At 39.0% G+C, this 20,865-nt stretch overlaps 1 long non-coding RNA gene across 3 annotated transcripts in view; it reads left to right on the top strand.

The window, feature by feature from the left end:
- Positions 1–20,865, top strand: part of LOC111090357 — a 41,401-nt gene that overhangs the window by 7,381 nt on the left and 13,155 nt on the right. Inside the window, exons 2-4 of one of the 3 annotated variants that reach the window (XR_005371681.1) lie at positions 7,307–7,422; positions 9,515–9,814; positions 13,332–14,242. This is a non-coding gene — a long non-coding RNA (uncharacterized LOC111090357). Of the gene's footprint in view, positions 1–7,306; positions 7,423–9,514; positions 9,815–10,112; positions 10,325–13,331; positions 14,243–20,865 lie in introns of those variants that run through there. The other 2 variants (XR_005371680.1, XR_005371682.1) reach the window with 2 other exon arrangements.

The raw sequence follows: 20,865 nt of genomic DNA, 5'->3' as shown, positions 1-20,865 counted from the left end.
CAACTCTTACATCTGGCCCTCACGGCTCAGTGTGTCTTGCAGATGCTGCCTAGACCCTGTGCTGAGAGCAATAGCAGGAGCTCTGGTGATTTTGGAGACACATCATGACTTTGCTAGAAGTAATTAGCTCTTCTCTTGCCTCCGAGCCCCACTACGTGATGAAGGCCCATCTGTAACATCTCATGTGACCATTAGGTCTTGTCTGGCTAATATCAACTGAATGTTATCTGACACACTATGTCATAAATTTTGGTATTCATAGTGGTTGAATTTTACACTTAATAAATATGTGAACTTGGGCAACTTTCCTTTTTGTGCTTTGGTTTCTCCATTAGCCAGAAGTTGATGATAGTAAGTACTCCACAATGTTTTGATGGGATTAATGGCTTGACACCTGTAGACCACAGACAATAGTGTCTGGCACATATTAAGGGTTTATTAAATGTTAACTGTTATGTTTATTTTTCTCCTTTGAGGACCAGGACCTATAACCCTGGGGAGTCCAGAGTTGTAAGGGTGAGTCTCTAGGAATGATGATGGCTCATCCTTGTACCCAAACCAACGTGCTCTTCATATTGGGGTCCACAGCACCGTATAAAGGCTTCTAATTTAGTGTATGCAACCTGTCTTGGAAGATGGGATCCTATCCTCACAGAGAATTGTTCTTGAGCTGGTGCTGCAATGCCTTCAAATCTTAATTCCAGTGCTTGTAGAGCACCTTCCTCGTCAACGTATGGGCAGAGAGGTATTCCCAGATACGGAATGTGTTGCCTCCAAAATGAGGCATGTACCACATGTACCAAGAGTTGTGATTTGTTCCAAGTGGTAGTAATTCAAAATGCAACACTGCCTATTCCTGTGAAGGGAATGTCTTGACATGTCCTTGACCACCAGAGCTCCCATATCTTTACAGGAGTGACAGTCTCTGAATGTTTACAGATCACTTCCCTGTCCTCCAGAGTACAACTGTCTCCACACGCCCTTCTTGCTCATCCTGCCAGATTAGCTTGATGTCACTGATAAAATAGATCCATGTGGTGTTTTGTAGAATATCCAAAAAAGTCTAGATCTCTACAGATGATATGGTGGGATGAGGTCATCAAGAAAGCCTTGGGGAAAAACTGTGAATGTGCAAGTTTATTTTTTCCAATAGAAAGCTAATGGTTCCTGCTCTTCTCTGTTGATTGGGAAAGAATGTCCTAATTAAGTCACTAGCTACATGCCATGTGGCTGAGGCCATATTCATCTGCTACAGCAATGATGCTGCCTCTATCCTGGTGGCTGGTCAGCCTAACTTGAAGTCTATAATCATTTTCCAGGATCCAACCATTTCTTGCAGGAGCCAGCGTGACAAATAAAATGGAGCTATAATAGACACCGGGACCTCTTTGTCTTTAGATCTGTAAGTGTGGCACTGTCCTGTTATCCTTCCTGGCGTATACTTTCCATTTACTCTCTTGACTGTGGTGGTGGGGCAATGATGGAGGTTTGCCCATAGCTCTCACTACACAGGCCTAGAACCTATTGTGAAGGTGACTGTGATTTTCAAGAAAGTCAAATGTATGTGTAGGCTTGGGAACTCTAGAAAAGACCTTTGGGTGGATTTGGAGACCCATAGTCTCACAGTAATTTGGGTTTGTTCCAGGAATCGAATTATTACCTGGACCCCATATATTTCTATGATGATAGGGAAGCCAAGGGGATAATTTAGCTGTCTAGGTATCCATATCAACTCAGACCTGTGTCTAATAGTCCCTGAAATGCCCTCTCCTCAGGGAATAGTAACCTGAGTAGATTGTTCTAGGTTCTTCGGGAGAACAAGTGGAGGCATGGTTGCAGCATGCATTTGCAGTATTGCTGAAGGGTCTTGCCTCCTGTGGAAATAGCTCTTTCTTCAGTTAATGGCTCCCGGCTTTGAAAACTGCCTCAGGATTATGGCTTATTTCATGGAGTGACAGCCAGCTCTCTCCCATTCATATGCTCTTGCTTTCTTCTGATTATTCGTGAAATAGCCCCCTCACTGGTTGCACATGTATTTTTCTGCTGAGGACTCCATGTTCTGTTCATCATCTCCACACCTCCCCATGAAGCAAACCCCATCAGGGGCCACTCTGACCTGGATAGTTGTTACGATCATTGTAAATCCCTGCTTCCCAGATTTTTGGTATTTATTTATTTATTTATTTATTTATTTATTTATTTATTTATTTATCTATTTATTTATTTTTTCAGATTTTTGATATTTAAAAGCCACTAGCTTCATAGCTTTAGGCCTTTGCAGTTCTTCTGCTTTCAATGAGGCAAGCTTTTCCTCTCTCGGCCCTGGGCTACAGAGCAGGCCTCTTAATGAGGCTGATATCCTCGTTTATCAGCTAATTCTGGAGCCTCTGAGTCTCCTGTGTCCTCTGAGCATTCCTCTGTTGGGGGAGGCGGGGACAAATACGAATGATTTGAGGGCATCACCAGAATGTTACCACTCTATCATGGTCATGTTTCTGAGCCTTTTCATCACTTCTCTACAATCCCCCCTAATAAGTCAGGAATTTCAGTTCCATTTACAATGAACCATTGCTTTCTTTAGGCTCCTCAGGAGCCATTCCAGCAGCAGGTTTGCATCACCCCATGGGGTCCTTGGCAGAGTGTTAAGTCCCATATCACAAGAGATGCTCTAAGTCAATAAACTCTCTCTTATTTTCCAGCCTCTTGATTAAAAACCTCTGAATCCAATTCCTCAAGGACTGCCCTGACTCCTGCCATCCCACATTGCTGCTGGTATTGTGGCAAAGGCTCTTTATCCCTTTAAGAGGCAGCATGTCCCTGGCTCAGTTATGCTGTGACTGAACTATAGTGATGGGCAATATCCTGAGAGATCTGCAGGGGAGTAGCGGAGTAGCTCTGTCCTTTCTTCCTCCATGGGAGTGGAGATAGCTCTTGAGAAGAAGGACTGGCTCACCTTTGTAGGTTCAGAAGGTTCAAAAGAGTCTGGATGTTGATGGGGGGAGGTTGTGCATATATGGGAACATTCTGTACTTTCTACTCAATTTTGCTGTGAATCTAAAAGTGCTCTAAAAATTAAGTTTATTATTAAAAAAAAAAAAGAGTTTTGGGAATTCAAATCTCAAGGGACATCTGCCCAGCTATCTGTATCTCAGTTGTCTGGATTCCAGGTCTACCTAGCCAAGTTTGGTAGAACCGAGCTGCTTCAGCTGAGGCTGCAATTGTCTTTGGAGATGAGTGGCTATAATGTAAATCCTCAGTCTTGTTTTAGGCCTTTTCTCTTCTCCCAAGAGAGAAAAGTGGCTTCTTTTAGACTAGCAATGAGGACTCTGGTCTTTATACTTGATTCTTAATTATTTGTTAAAAAGTATCAGCTTTTCATTCTGAAGGACACTGCAGTGACTTAATGGCAACCAACTGATTCTGCTGTTATTATGTATGCTGTTTCCAATTCTTGTTAGATTCACCAGTCATGGGATTTCCTTCCATAGGAATAGTCTCTCAAGTCACATCAGTGACTCTTTAGTGATTGGGCTGCCTCTTTGTGCCAGGGTCTATTCACAGCTCGCACACCACTGGGATGGTCATTGTCAAATGGGTGGCTGGAGATCCAGTCTCGGAAGCACATCTTTCCTGCCAGCTTTCTTGGACGACTCTTGGAGTCCGTTGGGTTCTTGGGAAGCAGACACTGGGTGGAGATAGGACTACCAAAGGCTTCTGTGAGAGGCAAAGAGAGGAAGCAAGGTTGTACTAGAGGACCTGACAGGCCCTGATGCACCTGACAAAATCTCAGTGCAGCCGGCGGGGAGGTCCAGAGCAAGGTTGCCAGTCAGGCAGAAATGGTGAGCAGGCTTTGTACCTCAGCCTTGCTCTGGCATCAACCATCATTGGGGACCATCCTGAAAAGAATATGACCTTGGTGCAAAAGCTGTCTGCTAACTACACTCCTCAAACTGAGTCCCATATTAAAAAAAGGATCTAAGAGACTCAGCCCCACTTTTACACATGCTCAGAATGAATTCAGGTAGCGAAATGGAGGGATGAGGTTGATCTGCAGTTTGTATCATGGAGCCAGGAAATTGTTTCTCCAGCATGAGAGCTTCTCAGCGCAGCAGCTTTAAACAGTAAATTATTTTAGCATCAGTTTCTTCTTAAGGGACAAGGAACAGTGTGAGTCCATGTTATAATTACCTGTTTTGTATTTGTTTCATTTCATCGTATTTCTTTATTATACAATTGAGATCCAATGATGGGCTTAATCTGGAAAATATTTGGAGTAATATTGAAAATTATTATGCTGCTTCTCATGTGTACTTTTCAAAGTGTTCAGAGAAACACCATCTCATTTGGATCACAGAATAACCCTATCAAGTAGAGAGAGCCAGGTCAAAAATTCTCTTGGGTCAATTTTTGTAAGTATCTCATAACTTATAAAGATATTTTCATGACAATAGAAAAGAAAAAAAAAAAGGTTACCACATGACCATAGAGGCCCTTTGCTGCTTTAGAAGGGATCCAGAGATCACTGATTTAAAAACTGAAACTACCAGCACATTCTTATCTTTTATTGAAGTTTAGTTGACACACAATGTTACACTGGTTTCAGGCATACCACAGAGTGATTTGATAAGTCTATATGTTAAGCTGTGCTCACCAGCATTTTCTTAAGAGTCCTTACTCTGAGTTTTTTCAGTTTTTGTCATAACTTTAAGTTCATATGAATTTGGTGAATTTAAAGGTAAATGATATTAGTTGTTGGCATTTGAATTTTAACATTAATAAATAAGATACAAAACATTAGGCAGTTTGATAAGAGAGAAAATTCACCAATTAAAAGACAAAATTTAAATTTCTATTATCATCCAATCGTTATTTAGTCACATTTTTACATTATTGCAAATATGTATACATATAATTATATAATTTTCTACTTTGCTTTTTTAAAACTTTACAACATGCCAAAGCATTTCCAAGATCCATACTTCTATAGTCATCATTAGTACAATTTTCTTTTTAGGATTGTATTTATTTTAGAGAGAGAGAAAGAGAGCGAGTGAAGAGAGACGGGGGACAGGCAGGGAGAAGGAGAAAGAATCTGAAGCAGACTCTACTTAGAGCACAGAGACCACTGTGGGGTTCAATTCCATGACCATAAGATCATGACCTGAGCCAAAATCAAGAGTTGGACATTTTCCTGATTGAGCCACCCAGGTACCCCTATTACTATAATTTTTAATGACTATCTACTATTATCTACTGTTTTAAAATGTTTCAAACATGGTCTAAGTGGGCATTTTATTTTATTTTTATTTTTTTTTAAGCGGGCATTTAAAAAAATAAATCTCATGGCAGATAGACATCTTGGGACATATAAAGTAAAAAAGATATATTAAAATAATATATTCCTTTAAAAAAAACTGGACCAAACATATGGTTAAAAATCATTTATAATGTAGTTGTTCCTGTGAGATTTTAGCATTCTCATTGACCTTTCAGCCTCAATCTAAAAATAGAAGACCTTATCAGAGGTTTAGCCTGTAAATCTATTTTTAGATGTACAGGGTCATGACCTAAACTTAATAAAAATCAAACACAAAGAGTTGAAAGTGGGAAGCTTCTTTGCAGAAATTCCTTTGGGGCTATATCCTGCCTAAATTCTACAAGAAGAATTCCCACAGAAATCAGTAGGAGATTAAAATAAATATCAATGGCAGGATATAGTCCCAAAAAACTTTAAACTTGACAGGTTAATTGTTTTTCAGAATGATCGGAATTTGGGGGCAATATTTTCATGAGGGAAAACTAACATTTTGGCCGCAGATAAATTTGTACACAGTCTTTTGTATAGTAGGGCCTTATCTGTGGGAATAATGCCCACGTTGTTTTATGACATGGGTTCCTACTTTTTTGAAGAGAACTTTTCAGAGGAGGCATTCTGATCTTGCATCGGTGGGGCAGATTTCCATAAAAATGCTTTTATTTTAAGTAAGACAGACAGTATATAAAGTGGAAAAATTTATCTCTAACACCCCTTGCTTAGCTACATTATTTGAAAATTATTAAGAAACAAATTATATACCACAAGTGAAAGATTCAAAGATAAGATTGGGCAATGAGTGCCTTAAAGCACATTGGCTATGAAATGTTACAACTAGTACAAATGTGTATGTACGTAGAGTTCAGGTTGCCTAACTTATCACCTGGAACACTCGAATAGAGGTCGTAGAAAAGTCAGCTTTTGCATTCATTGTTAAACTTTGCCCCACATGTCACAGAACAAATGCACAGCCTTAGACCCCTTAGCGTCTCTGACTCACGTTTTCCTTTTTGTGCCTTTCTGTGAAATGAGGATGAGATTCAAGAAAGAGCAACAGAAGCATAGAAGGATTTCCTTTTCTGACAACCAGAAGTCAAGAGTTAGTCAATTGTGGGCAATGACTCAGCATTCCAGGGATGACAGGGCTAGCTGCTCCCTGGGGAGTCTGGTGTCCTCACCTTCCCATTAGGAGGTGGCTGCCACAGGGCCAGATATTGTGTCTTTGTTGAAGGTTGGTTATGGGGTAAAGGAACGATGTCACTGATGCTATTCCCTTTTTCTCAAAAAATTTAAAAAATAAATGAAAGATTTCCCAGAAGCTCCCTCACATCTATCAGCATGTGTCCTGTCTGGAACTGTGCGATATGACCAATCCTAGCTGCAAAGGGGACTGGGATTAGAGCACAACATTTTTGATATAGGCAAGAGTATATAATTTATTAATTATAACTTATTCATATAATATATACGTTTATATATAAATATGTAAATCATAATATATAAATATACAGATTGCATAATTATATAATTATATAAATTTATATAATAAATTATATGACTTATCTTAATTATCTTCAAGGCACTTATAAAAATTGCAATGATATTTTGAATAAAGGTGGGCACAGAGCAGATACCCACTAACCTCCATGAGATCAATAACCATGATTGTTTAGTTTCCTCCTGTAAACTAATAGAGCTTTAGCTATATTACAGCACTGTCGTATAACCGGGTGGTTGGTACTTAATATATGGCCAGGAAACAAAAGAAGCAGAATCAGTAATATTCATTCCAACAAAGGTATTCAATTCAAACAACATTAAGTTAGTGCCTATTATTTTCAAATTAGGTGCTAGGGGCTATAGGAAGTATAGTGGGCAGGTAAGCTTGAGTCCAACCAAATACGATAGGAAGCTATACATGTTTGGAGCATAATTAGAGATTTAAGTGAAGCCCTCTAGAAATATAAAGCAATCACAATTATTTTCCACTAGAAATTAAGTGGAGAGTCAACCGGAAGATTGACAACACAGGCAGAGGAGGACCTAAGAGGAAAGGACCAATTTCTACTGCAGCAAGAATGTCAGTGACTGGGACAAGCCCTCACAAGGTAATTTGCATTCATTTGGAAGAGAAAGAACAGACTCATGATTGAGTCTTTGGAAAGCAGTGAGAAGAGTGGTTTTGATCATTTAACAATTCAAAAGAAAGAACACAAACAGGACTTCTTTTATGAAGTTAAAAGATTCAAGTATGGAGATGCCACAGAAGGATATGGAAATTAAAGGAGATATCTAGTCCATGGGGAATAGAGTACTTGGTTGAAATGGAAGCAATTTGTTTTCTTCTGAGACCCAAGATCTTGGACAGTAAAAAATAAGAAAAAAAATTAAGTACCAGTGGAAAAAATGATACTGCCTCTGATTAACTTTAGAAGCTGGGCACAGATTGAATTTGTTATTGAGGAAGCTGTAAAGAGAACCCCAAAATAAATCAATTTGGTTCCAAATTTACCTTAGGTTGAAAATGGTCTGATCAAAAATTGTTTCCCATACTGTGTGGAATGAAAACCTCCATCTAAAGCATGTTGGCATTGCTACATCAGTTTCTTTTAATATCAGTTTCAGCAAATATTTTAAGATGATTGAGGCATGAAAATCTGTTTGAGATTAAAAACCTGCTGTTAGCCCAAGGAATGTAATAGTAAATGAAATGTCAGGAGGAATTCAATGTACATGTTTGAGCTTGTAGAACAACTGTGTTCAAAGGAAATTAAACAGGAAAAAAAAAAAAGACAAAAAACTTTGTTTCAATATGGCCAATATATGAGTAGATTAAATAGTTTGTAAAAATTTCTTGTTCAGTGTCTACATCACAAAACTGTTTTCTAAATAAGTATACATTCCCCTTCTCTGATGCTAAGTGCTAATGTTTATTGAGCATTTACTATACTCCAGCTACTGTGCTGATTAGGTTGTACATATCTCCTCAAATAATCTTTTTTTTAAAGATTTTATTTATTTATTCATGAGAGACACAGAGAGAGAGAGAGAGAAAGAGAGAGAGAGCGACCCAGGCAGAGGGAGAAGCAGGCTCCACCAAGGAGCCCGACGTGGGACTCAATCCCGGGTCTCCTGGATCACGCCCTGGACTGAAGGCGGCGCTAAACCAGTGAGCCACCCGGGCTGCCCTCCTCAAATAATCTGAATTATAAATAGGTAGAAACTATTTTTAGTTCTCCTTTAAAAATGAGAAAACTGCTAAGTGGCAGTGTCTTGGTCACACAATTAAGCAGAAAAGTAAGACTGGACTCATGATTCCTTCTCACTGCTAACCACCCTCTCATATACTATTTCTGTTGTTTGGATTCATCAGGTATTTTTTAAAAAGGGGGAGGGATGAAGAGGAGAACTTGGATGATTGGTGTACCCTTGATATTAATGCCCATGATTATATCTTATTCAAGTTACTAAATTAACTTTAAACTATTCTTGGCTCTGTAAAGAAAGTCTTCCATTAAACATGAGACATAATTCTATGTTCCCTCTCTACCATTGAAAAAGTTTACCTCCGGCAAGGATATGTTTTCAGTATGGGAAAAGATTTTGTGTATTCTGCTAGGGAAAAAGAACATATTTTCTATGTTAGAGTCAATAAAAGAGTTTAAGATATACACTGCAGGGACGCCTGGGTGGCTTGGCTGTTTAGAGTCTGTCTTCAGTCCAGGGTGTGATCCCAGAGTCCCAGGATTGAGTCCTGCGTCAGGGTCCCTGCATGGAGCCTGCTTCTCCCTCTGCCTGTGTTTCTGCCTCTGTGTCTGTGTCTCTCATGAATAAATAAAATAAAATCTTTTATAAAAAAAAGAAAAAGGAAAAAAAAAAGAAAAAGAAAAGAAATACACCGCGGTTCCAGGACTCAGGTAAGTTCCCTTTTATATCTTCTCTTTAATGTTTGGTGAGGAAATCTTTTGTTTGATTTTCCTTCTTTGAAAGGGACCATTCATTTCCTAAAGTTATAAATCTGACTATTGTTAGAGTCCAAGTGACAAAAGTTTGGGAAATGGAAAAAACACAAACACCAGTAAGATAATCCACGAAAACGGAGTCTAGGTTTGAATAGTGTTATTCATCATTTTTAATGGCATGATGCTGCAATTGTGTTGCTAGAAATATGACCTTCTTTCCTTAAATAACTGCTTTTAGGGTTTCCACGAGCCATTCCTCTTTCATTCTGAGCATGGTCCTGGGAACCTGTGTGAAGCAAACCAGGCCAGAGAGTGGTTTGGTTTGTGTTGGCAGAGGATTTGGGGGCACAGAATGAAGTGGAGTGGAGACCTCCCGGGAGATGAAGAATAAGCTGGAAGCTAGGCAATGTCTGAAAATTTGAGTCTATAAAATTGGGCAGTGAGAACACAGGAGCCCAAGTAAAGTACGTTACACGGTATCTATGAGCCAATTTGGAAAGTGGAGCCCAGAAGAGTCCCCTTGGGCACCAGATATGAGGTAAGGATTCTTTTACAGCTTGGCAGCTGTAGATCTATATGCTGGGAAAGAGATCAATTTTAGACACTTTAAAGTTATTAAAGTCTCATTTTCACAACAGACTCTCTCAACAGTGGACAGTTCAGCTAATGGGATAATTTAACCAAGAAACGAATTTATCCAAAAAATTCCTGAAGGACTGATAGAAGAAACTTTTTACTCAGGCAACAAAACCAGAATTTATTAAATTGTACCATGGACATTCGACAAGCAAATCTAATATTAAGAGTATTAAAAGTTGTTTTTTTTTTTTTAACAGCAATATCCACAGGGACTTTTATTCCTTGACCTCACTTTGCCCTTCGATCCAAAATTCATACAAATTAAGTGGTGAAAGCTGACAAAATGTTTGAATTACCTTAAAATGACATGTTATGAATTTAAAGCAGAAGGAGAGAAGATGAACTAACATTTACCTAAAGTGACAGATGCACTAATTGCAAGCTTAACAGAGAAAGTGTTCCTGAGAATAAAAACACCAGAAGGAAATGACAATTGTAGGAAATTTCTTTATGATGTAAAAATTCTCTGGGGGAAAAATGGCATCAGATTTTTGCCTCTAATGAATTATTATAGAGTAAAATAAAAAAGACTTTTTAGGACCCAATAATCCCAGCTCCCACAGACTGGGCACCTGCTGCAGGTCAGGTACTGCACTTGGCCTTGACTTGCACACACTGTCTTCTCTGGTCGTCACATCAACCCTCCTCATTGCTCACATGAAGATGCAGATGCAGATAAGAAACAGACTTCTGGGAGGTTCTGTGATTCACCAGATCTGGGTTTAGGAGTCATTCATGCCAGGCTTCAAAACTTGATTTTTGAGCACAGGATCAATTTAGCTATTAATTCTATTTTTTCCCAAGTTATTCGTTGTCACATAAACAAGGAAAATATGTATATTCCAAGGGGGCATCCTATGGACACTTGAATCATATATTACTGGATTGTGCTAAAAGCATACAATCGAAAGGAAATTTTGTATCATTATCTTGGAACCTTTCAGGGTAAATCCTGTGACTCGAATTTTGACGGGAGTGTTGGTTTTTCCCTTCTAGAGTGGCCTTCTTTCTTGTCCAGGCTCTAAGCAAACTGAGAAGTAAGATGAAGAGTAATGGATATGGAAAATGAAAATGTTGCTAACCACCCTTCCCCCTAAACAAAACCCCATAAAAAAACCCCCAACAACTGAGAAGGTCTAAGTTGTTAAGGGCTAACTAAGCCTGGGAAATGAAGCCAAGATTAGACTTGTCCACCCTGCCAAGGCTTTAAGGACTGACTGTTTTAGGGGAAAGCCAGCTCCCTGGGGCCATAGAGACGGTCTACAGCTGGGAGCAGATAGCTCTCAAGAGGGAAAGTGTTGGGCTAGCTCTGCATGCCTAGTGGTTTCTTTTGAAATCTGTCAGTCAGATTAATCCCCCCAACCCCCCAGCGCAGAGCAAAGGGGCAGACAAGAGGTAGGTTGTATAGTCATAGAGTTACTTTCACAGAAGGGAAACAGCACTCCCTTTAACAGATTTGTTTTGTTTCTCCTTCCTCACTGGCTTAGCTCCTCAGCCTGTGTGTGGTTGGGGGCAGGGGTGGGTAGTCCTCTGTCCAGGAGATGAGCATTCTAGACCCGGCTGCTGTCACGCTCACGAGGCCACTCTTTACCCACTTTCCTGGGTGGCTCAGTGGTTGAGTGTCTGCCCTTGGCCCAGGGTGTGATCCCAGGGTCCTAGGATCGAGCCCCATGTCGGGCTTCCTGCATGGAGCCTGATTCTCCCTCTGCCTGTGTCTCTGCCTCTGTGTGTGTGTCTCATGAATAAATAAATAAAATCTTAAAAAAAATCCAAAAATCGAAAAGGCCAATCACTGCTCTCTTAATATCCTCTTGGCACCTCTCATAGGAAAGACACATTTTGCCCTGAGAAGGCTCTAAAATGAGTTTGCTGCTTCGTTAATTAATCTACTCCAGGGTGACTCTAGGTAAGACTGAAAATTTACTCACTGTTTTTATTTTCCATCCCAAGTTATGTCCAGCCGTGCTTTCCAACATTATCGCTGGTTCTAGAATGAGGCTTAATGACATTATTAAGAATGAAATATACAAATGCCGCAAAAATAAAATGCCAGGAAAGTTCAGTAGAAGCCATCTTCTGCTGTCAAATTCACAGAGAGAAACAAAAGGCTACACCCATTAAACTTTAAAGAAAATGTTTAAAATATAATTTTCTTGAGAATATGAGTTAAAAGTTAGAATTTAAAATAATGCCTAATTTTCAATTCTGCTAGAGGTTTTTCTTAATTTATCTGGACACATGAAAATGGGGGTGGGTATTTCTTCTGGGCCTCATATATTTCATTAATTGAACCCAAGGTATCTAATATGTGTCTCTTTCTAGAATCCAAAGAGTCAATAGGTCATGCAGGCCTATAACTACACTGCCCCTCTATATACCAACTTTAAGAAAAATGGGCCGCCCTCAGGTCCTAGAATATTTTCCCAGGTAAAAAATCCCTTGAACTCATTATTTAATCTTAACTAAAATGGCAGTATAAAAGCTCAGTTATTTCTAAATGAAAGAAGGCATATTAATTTATCTATTGCTATGTGATAAATCACCCCAAAACTTAGTAGCTTAAAACAACAAACATCGTCTCACACTTTCTATGGTCCAGGAAACCAAGAGCACTTTCTCTGGTTAGTTTTCACCCAGAGGCCCTCATGAAGGTGCGTCCAGCTGCCCTCCAGGGCTGTGGTCAGCATTTCCAAACCCACTCGTGTGGCAGCAGACAGCCCACAGCTGCTCCCCGGCCGATGGACAAACACCTCAATCTTGCACCATGGGAGCCTCTCCATAGGCCGCCCGCGTGTCCTCAGAACATGGCTACTGCTCTGTCATTTATGTCCTAACTCCTGAGTCATGCACTGTCTTCTGTCTTATTCTATTCCTTAGGAATGAGTCACTCAGGGCGCCTGGGTGGCTCAGTTGGTTGAGCGTCCGACTCTTGGTTTCAGTTCTGGTCATGATCTCACGTGTGGTGGGAAGGAGCCCCTCCTTGGCTCCAGACTCAGTGGGTAGTCTGCTTGAGATTCTCTCTCCCTCTGCCCCTCCCCTCATTGCATGCTTTCATTCTCTCTCAAATAAATAAATCTTAAAAAAAAGAGAGAGAGACAGAAATGAGTCACTCAGTACAAGAATAACCTCCGCAGAGAATAATTACACAGAGGTTCTGATACTAAGAGGTAGGGAACATGGGGGGGGGGCCGTCTTAGAGACTGGCTCCCCAAAATAGGTGATAAAAATTTTAAAAATCATAATTTTTATTCTCATCAAGATGCCACTGGTCAGTTGATACAAAGTAAGTAGACTCTATGACATGTTAATTTAAATTAGTAGGGTTCCATCTCTGGCAAAAAAGGTTTAGTACCATGCACATACCATTTCTGGTAGAGAAATCTGCCCAGGATTCTTAACTCTGTTTCCTTTCTCAGGCCCAAAGGAGAAGAACACCTCTTTTAGGCGAGGAGGCATGTGTTGAATGTTCTCGTACAAGTGTAGCTACTGCTCTAGTAACACTAACATTTCCACCGTGGGATTGGAGCAAGAGAGGAGCACAGCCACCAGGAGAGCATCCGTTCTGAGAGGAAAGCTACCCCCTTCCCCACCTGCCCTGCTCGCTGCATCTCTGCATCTCAGCCTGATGCTTCCCCCCACCCACCTTCCTTCTCAGAAGTCCACAGGGCTCTCCCAAATGCCAAATGCCACCAACACCCCGCACTTCTTCTCCAGAATGATGATCTCACTTTGATATTTGAGACTCAGCCTTTGGGAATGGTGTGGTTTTATTTCTCAGTATCACTTTTTCAAAATTCCCGTCTGCCTTGACTTCCTTAACCCTGCATTCTCCAGAACCTTCAGCTGTATCTGCAAGCTCCTTCCCTCTCTCTTCAGGCTCATCATCCTTGATGCATCCTTGAAGAGGGGACTCACAGACACCTGCCCCCAGGGCTGGTGTCTCCTAACCACGTGCTCTACCGTGGACACCGCACCGTGCTGTGGCTTCTACAACGTGTCCACGAGAGCTGCTCACAGTGCTCTTGCATAGGCCCAAACCTGAATTTCCAGCTTCCGACTGTATATATATTTATTTTCAATATTCAAGGTGATCATGTAAATGTGTCCAACACACACACAAATATATACATCCGTGTTTACCAGAAACTGCTTTCCTTTATATATTCCTCACTCCAGGCAATCACATCCCCATTCTTGCAGTCACTGATGCCAGAAACAGCATGATCGTCTCTGATTCCACCTCCTTGTTGCCCATGGTCCCCCAGACCAGTTGAAGGGTGTGTACTACCAGATTTGTCCTGGGTTCAGTCTCTGCTCTACCATTTCTTACCTCTGTGACCTTGAACTACTTAACCTCCCTGACCCTCAATTCTCACATCTGGAATACAGGTGGCTCCAGGGGGCTGTTTTGAAGGTTTAATGGATGAGTGTGTGGGGTCCTTAACACAGTCGTGATCACAGAGATGGCAGCTAATGCACATTTTACGACATTAATGTGTCGGCTCTGACTCTGGACTGTCTAGATTGTGTGCCCTCCTTTCTGCTGCTACTGCTTTAATTAATTTCCTTTTGTTTTCTCATGTGGATTATTGCATCTGACTGGCCTCCCTGTTTGTAGTTTCATGCCCTTTAAATCCATCATTCATATGTCCCATGCCTTCTCTTACTAAAGCCCAGAACTATTTGGGCCAGTCTGCTGCTTTAACGCTTCAGGGGCTGCTCACACTCTACAAGGTCCCGTTTGGTCCCTGACTCAGCATCCAGGTTCTCAAGAATCTGCTCGCAACTAGCTTTCCTCATCACACATTTAGACTGAAGCCACACTGGGCTCATCGCTGTTCCTGAGGGCACTTTTCCTAAACTCATGACTTTTTCGAAAAAAGAAAAAAAAAAAAATCCCTCAGTCTGAAGTTCCCTATGCTGTTGCAGATATAAGCTAAAATTCCTTTCCTTTCTGCTGAATCAGCAGACTTCGTCTTACTGTCCTCACCACTTTTTAACCTCATCATGGTGGTTTATATGTTCATGTCCACAACAATATCGTAAGCTCCCTGAGAACAGAAATCTTGTCTGATTCTTTGGGCACAGTCGTTAACAGCTAGCAGATGACAGGGAAGCACTCATATACATGAATTTGTAACTCTAATAAACATTCCAGGTTAGGAGTTCTAAATTGCAGATTCTACTCCTCTGCCAAATTAATATGTTTCTGTTTTGATAATTATTTGCTTCTTTTCAACTTGGATGGTACTGTGGGTGCTAGGAATCGCACGGCCCATTCCCGGTGGCGTGCCATGTTAGCTCGCCTGTGGAAAGCAGAGAGAATGGGAGGCAGTAGGTTCACAGGAGCACCACGAAGACGTTAAAAATCAAATCTGAAATATAAATGCTACGTATAATAAGTAAACAAATCATTGGAAACATTTTTAATTAAAATAGCGAGAATCGTAACAGCAAGAATCCAGATGGAAGGTGTTTTCTGAAATTACTCTCTCTCACACCCTAAGAGTCATTGGTTCTAACTTGACTTAGAAACAGGTCCTGTTAAAAGAAGTTCAACTTTATTTAGTGCCACACAATTGACAGGTGCCTTTCCAGTGTTCATGCAGTTTTATATCAGAGTCTCATTTATTTCTTGGTTTTATTGAAGTTCTAGGCCAAATGTGAACCCTGTGGAGTTAATGAACAGAAGCATCCTTTTCTACCTCTATTAAAACTTGGCTATCGGCTATATAACACTGAACACACCTCGGCTTCTTAAACAAGGTGCCAATATAACCTGCTCTGCTTATAGAGAAAATTAAGAAAGGCACCTTGGTGTCATGTATCGGAACGGTTCCAAATCCCTGAATGCCTGCTAATATAGTCTTCATTTTAAAAATAAATGAAATCTCTCCACTCACTTGGTTGAAACACAACTTGTCTGTTTAAACCTCTGCTTTCAAACATTTATCGCGCCTCATAATTCCTCCTGTGATACCAGTATCCTAATTTCAAGACAAATCTTCAAATATAAATGCTAGTAAACATATAAGTTTCTTTCTTGTCTCTACTTAATTTAAAATTTTGATTATTTGTTAAATATAAAATTTGTATATGTTGTAGAAAAAATAGGGAAATATGAAAAAAGAGAATTTTATTTTATATCCAGATATATCTACTCTTTCTATTGTAACATTCCTAGATATTTCCCCATGTGTTTTACAACCTTTTATATGCTTATGTTCTGCTCCATAGAGTCTTGTAAAGTTGTGTCCTTATTTTGTCATTTAACATTATAACACATTTGCCCACGTTAATAAAGCTACTTGCATGCAAAATTTAATGGTCATATGATTACAGTTGACCCTTTAACAACTTCATGGGTCCATTTATATATGGAATTTTAAAAATAAATGTAGTACAGTACTGTAGATGCATTTTCTCTTCCTCATGATTTTCTTAATATCATTTTTTTAGCTTATTTTATTTTAAGAAGACAGTACACACTACATATAACATGCAAAATATGTGTTAATCAACTGCTATTGGTAAGGCTTTCATTCAATAGTAGGCTGTCAGTAGTTAAGTTTGGGGGAAAGTCAAAAGTTACATGCAGATTTTTGACTGCACAGGGGTTGGTGACTCTAACCTCTACATTGTTCAACGGTCAGTTGTATATCATCATTTATTAACCGTTCCCTTATTATTGGGTATTTTCGTGTATTTTAATGTTTCAGACATTATAAATAATGATGCCCTGCTCAATTTTGTGTCATAAAACTTATCTTCAAGAGTGAGATAGAAAATCTGTTGTTTTTGTAGCTTACAACTCTTCCCACTTCATAAAAACAGAAACCCATTTTGTGTGGGGAATCCTTTTTATTACGTCTTTGAAATCACTGTCAGCCTTATAATGAGCACACATTGGATTTCACAGCCCTAGCTACCTCATTTTCCTAGAGACTGTGACTGGTTCAGGGAAATACACATGATACAGGCCATGACAATCAGAGAATTTTCCAGATGGAGCTTATTATTCAGGCTACTAAATTGATAGGCACCTTTGCTCACTGTTCAGAGTGAATCTGCCTGAATGGTAGAGAAAAAGACAGAGTTTTGAACTATATTATTTAATCCTTGCCTTACTTAAAAAGCTCTATGCCACTACTTTTCAGTTATTTACACCTGTTATTATTTTAGTGTAAGCTAGTTTCAACTTGAATACCATTGCAAACCTGAAATAATCCTGATTAATAAAAATTGGATCTTTGAGGGAAAGTGGCAAGATGACTGATAAGAAGTCCCAGACTCTCTCTTCTACAGAGACACCAATTTGACAATAATACTACCATTTTCTTTGTGAGAAATTCAGAAATCCAGACATGAAACAACTAAGAAATGACAATAGTAAATCCTTCCTTATAAATAATTCCTTTAAATGTAAGTAGATTAAACTCATCAAAAGATATAAAGTGGCCGAAAAAGTAAAAAAAATCAAGATCCAACTATACACTGCCTTCATGAGACTCACTTTAGATTTAAGTATAGATGTAGACTGAAAGTGAAAGAAAGGACAAAGATATCCTATGCAAAAGGTGACCAAAAGAGAGAGAGGTGGCCAGACTTATATTAGGCAAAATAGACTTTAAAGACTGTAGAGACCAGTTAACAAAAGGGTCAATTCACCAGGAATATATACAAGTTATATATGCAACCAATATCATAAACTTAAATATATGAAACAAATATTGACATAACTGAAGGGAGAAATAGACAGCATTATAATAAGAGTAGGCAATTTCAATACCCTGTCAATATGAATAGAACATTCAGACAGAAGAGCAAAGAAAAAGAGGATTTAAACAAAACTATACACACATAGGCCTCGCAGACATATATAGAGCTTCCCTCCCAAAACAGCAGAACACATATTCTTCTCAAATACGTGCAGGCCATTCTCTAGGCTAGAGCAGCTGTTATATCACACAAGTCTTAACAGATTTAAGAATATTGTAATCATATCGAGCATCTTTCCTGACTACCATGGAATTGATCTGGAAATTAATAAAAAAGGAAAACTGGAAAAGTCACAAATATGTGGAAATTATGGAAAACTCTTGAATAACCAGTGGCTCAAAGAAGAAATGAAAAAAGAAATTTGAATATATCTTGAGACAAACAAGTGAAAACATAACATACCAAAACTTATGGGATGTAACCGAAACAGTACTGAAAGGAAAGTGTAAAGTCCTAACACCTACATTAAAAAAGAAGAAATAGCTCAAATAAACAGTGTAACTCTCCACATCAAGGACCTAGAAGAAGAGAGGCCAGGGTGCTCCCATGATTTCTCCAGCTCTTTCTCTGAGCAAATTTCCTACATTGCAAGGAGCTCAAGACTGAGGAGAGAATGAAGGTTCTTCAATGAAATAAGGAGGCAGAGATCAGAGTTTAGGGCATCTAAAGCAGCTTAAATCTGTGAAGTGAAGCATTGGGACAGATGCAGAGATGCAAATCCAAAAGATTATGTGAAGCTATGTCAAAGGCCTATGATTAGAAAATGGATTATGCATGTGGAGATGGAAGGTACTATGGGATTAAGAGTAGAACAGATATACTGGAAGAGATACTGCTCAGTGTTGGAGAAGAGAAGTACTTTGGAGTGACCTCAATATCTACCTTCTTGATACTCTTGGCACTTAGCTAAGGCAACAGAAGCAATTTCATAGCACCAGCCACATCATATAAAAGCTTCTCTGAATTTAAGGATTAATTCCCTCAAATAATATCTGCACTAACCCCTCAAGAAATGCTGTAGAGATACCTTAAAGCCTAAAATTAAGCTCTAGAAAGATGTGCAAAGAAAACACTTTGGGGGTTGACTCCCACTGAATTACAGGAATTGAGGGAATCTTGGGCTTTATGCAAATCCACACTAACAAAGCAAAAATTCAAGTCCACACAAGTTTATCATAAAAATCAGTGATTGAGCTACCTGCTAAAATAAAAATGGACACATTTCAGAAAAAGATTTTTAGAATTCCAGTCTCTACAGTATTTTATCCAATAAATCCAATATATTCTTAAATAAATCACAAGACATTCAAACAGAAAAATTTGATCCATAGTCAAGGAAAAAAGTACTCAATAAGAAAACCAATCTGAGATGGGTCAGTTGTTGAATTTAAGCAGAGAAAAACTTTAAAACAACTAGTATACGTTTCTCTTAAAAAGATCAGTTTTGTTGAGCAAAAGGGTAGAGAATCTCAGCAGAAAAATGGAAACTATTAAAAAAGGAATCTGCTGGAAATATTGGAATAGAAAAGTACAATAGCAGAAATAAAAAAATTTACCAATGAGCAGATTCAAGATGGGGAGAAAGAGAAAACTTGATGACAGTTAAAAAGAAATTATTTTATTTCAGCAACAGAGAGATAAAACTTTGAAGAAAAATAAACAAATGGGATGCCAGGAATTGGATGGAAAAATATATAGTAGTCTAATTTATTTTTACTTCATGTCTTAGAAGAATAAACTGGGATTGAGAAGAAAAATTGTATTTGAGGAAATAATGTCCAAAAACTTTTCAAATTTGAGAACACCAAATTACTTAGAAATACTAAAAGCTTCCGAGCAGAATAAATATCAGAGAACCATATTGAAGCACATCACAGTCACACTAGTGAAAACAAAGAAAACAAGAAAACTTGAGAACAGTCACAATAAAAAAGAAAATCATATACAAGGGAACTGTGGTAATAAGGATTGCTGATTTCTCCTCAGAAACAATGCAGGCTGGAAGACAATGGGATGTCTTTCTTTCTTCTCTTTCTTTCTTTCTTTCTTTCTTTCTTTCTTTCTTTCTTTCTTTGAGTTTATTTATTTGAGAGAGAGAGAGAGAGAGAGGGAGCTTGGGGAGAGGCAGAGAGAGAGGGAGAAAGAGTCTGAAGCAGATCCTACACTAAGTGCAGAGCCTAGTGAGGGGGTTCTATCCCATGATTGTGAGATCATGACCTGAGTGGAAACCAAGAGTTGGAACTTAACCAACTGAGTCACCCAGGCACCCTGGAATGGCACATTAAAAGTGTTAAAAGAAAATATAAGACTGTCAAGTCAAAATTTAATATCCAATGAAAATATTCTTCAAAAATAAGATGAAATAAAATAATTTTTAGGTATACCAACAGAAAGAAGGAAGAAAGAAAGAGAAAGAAAAAGGAGAGGTAAAATTCACCACCAATAGGTTTGGATTACAAACAATGTTAAAAGATGTCCCCTAAGACAGAACATTTCCCTAACTCTGGGAAATGAACAAGGGGTGGCAGAAAGGGAGGTAGGCACGGGCGGGGGTGACTGGGTGATGGGTACTGAGGGGGGCACTTGATGAGATGAGTACTGGGTGTTATGCTATATGTTGGCAAATTGAACTCCAATAAAAAAATAAAAAAAAAAGATGTCCCCTAGGTCAAAAAAGTGTAATAGCTGGAAATTCAAATCTACAAAGAACAATTAAGAGAACTGAAAATGACAAATTAATTTAGAAGGTAAATAGAGATGACTGTTTTCTCTCTTCACATAACTTAAAGTAAAAAGAATAGCACTCTAGACTCAGATTCATAACACATGTAGAAGTAAAAGATAAATGCAACAGAGAAAGGGCAGGGGCAGGTAAATGGAATTATACCTTGTACAGTAAGTGCATTTGCACAAAAGGGAGCCGGAAGTGGGAAACCAGTGAGGGAAGGAGGAAGTGGTAAGGTTGTGTTGATTGTTAGGGGGAACAATGGAGAAAGAATTGTAAAGTTCAAAGTGTAAAATATAAGGAGATATAATGCTGTCCCTAATAAGATTGGTAAGATGAATACTGCCATAGGGCAATAATTAAAGTGACACATACTACTAGCCTTAGAGCAACAACTAAAAAATAAAGAAAAGATAGGTAGCTAGGAAGCCAGCAGAGGAAATAAA

Source organism: Canis lupus, chromosome 16 (assembly GCF_011100685.1).
Source record: "Canis lupus familiaris isolate Mischka breed German Shepherd chromosome 16, alternate assembly UU_Cfam_GSD_1.0, whole genome shotgun sequence".
NCBI lineage: Eukaryota > Metazoa > Chordata > Mammalia > Carnivora > Canidae > Canis > Canis lupus.
This window is presented reverse-complemented; position numbering and strand designations above follow the sequence as displayed.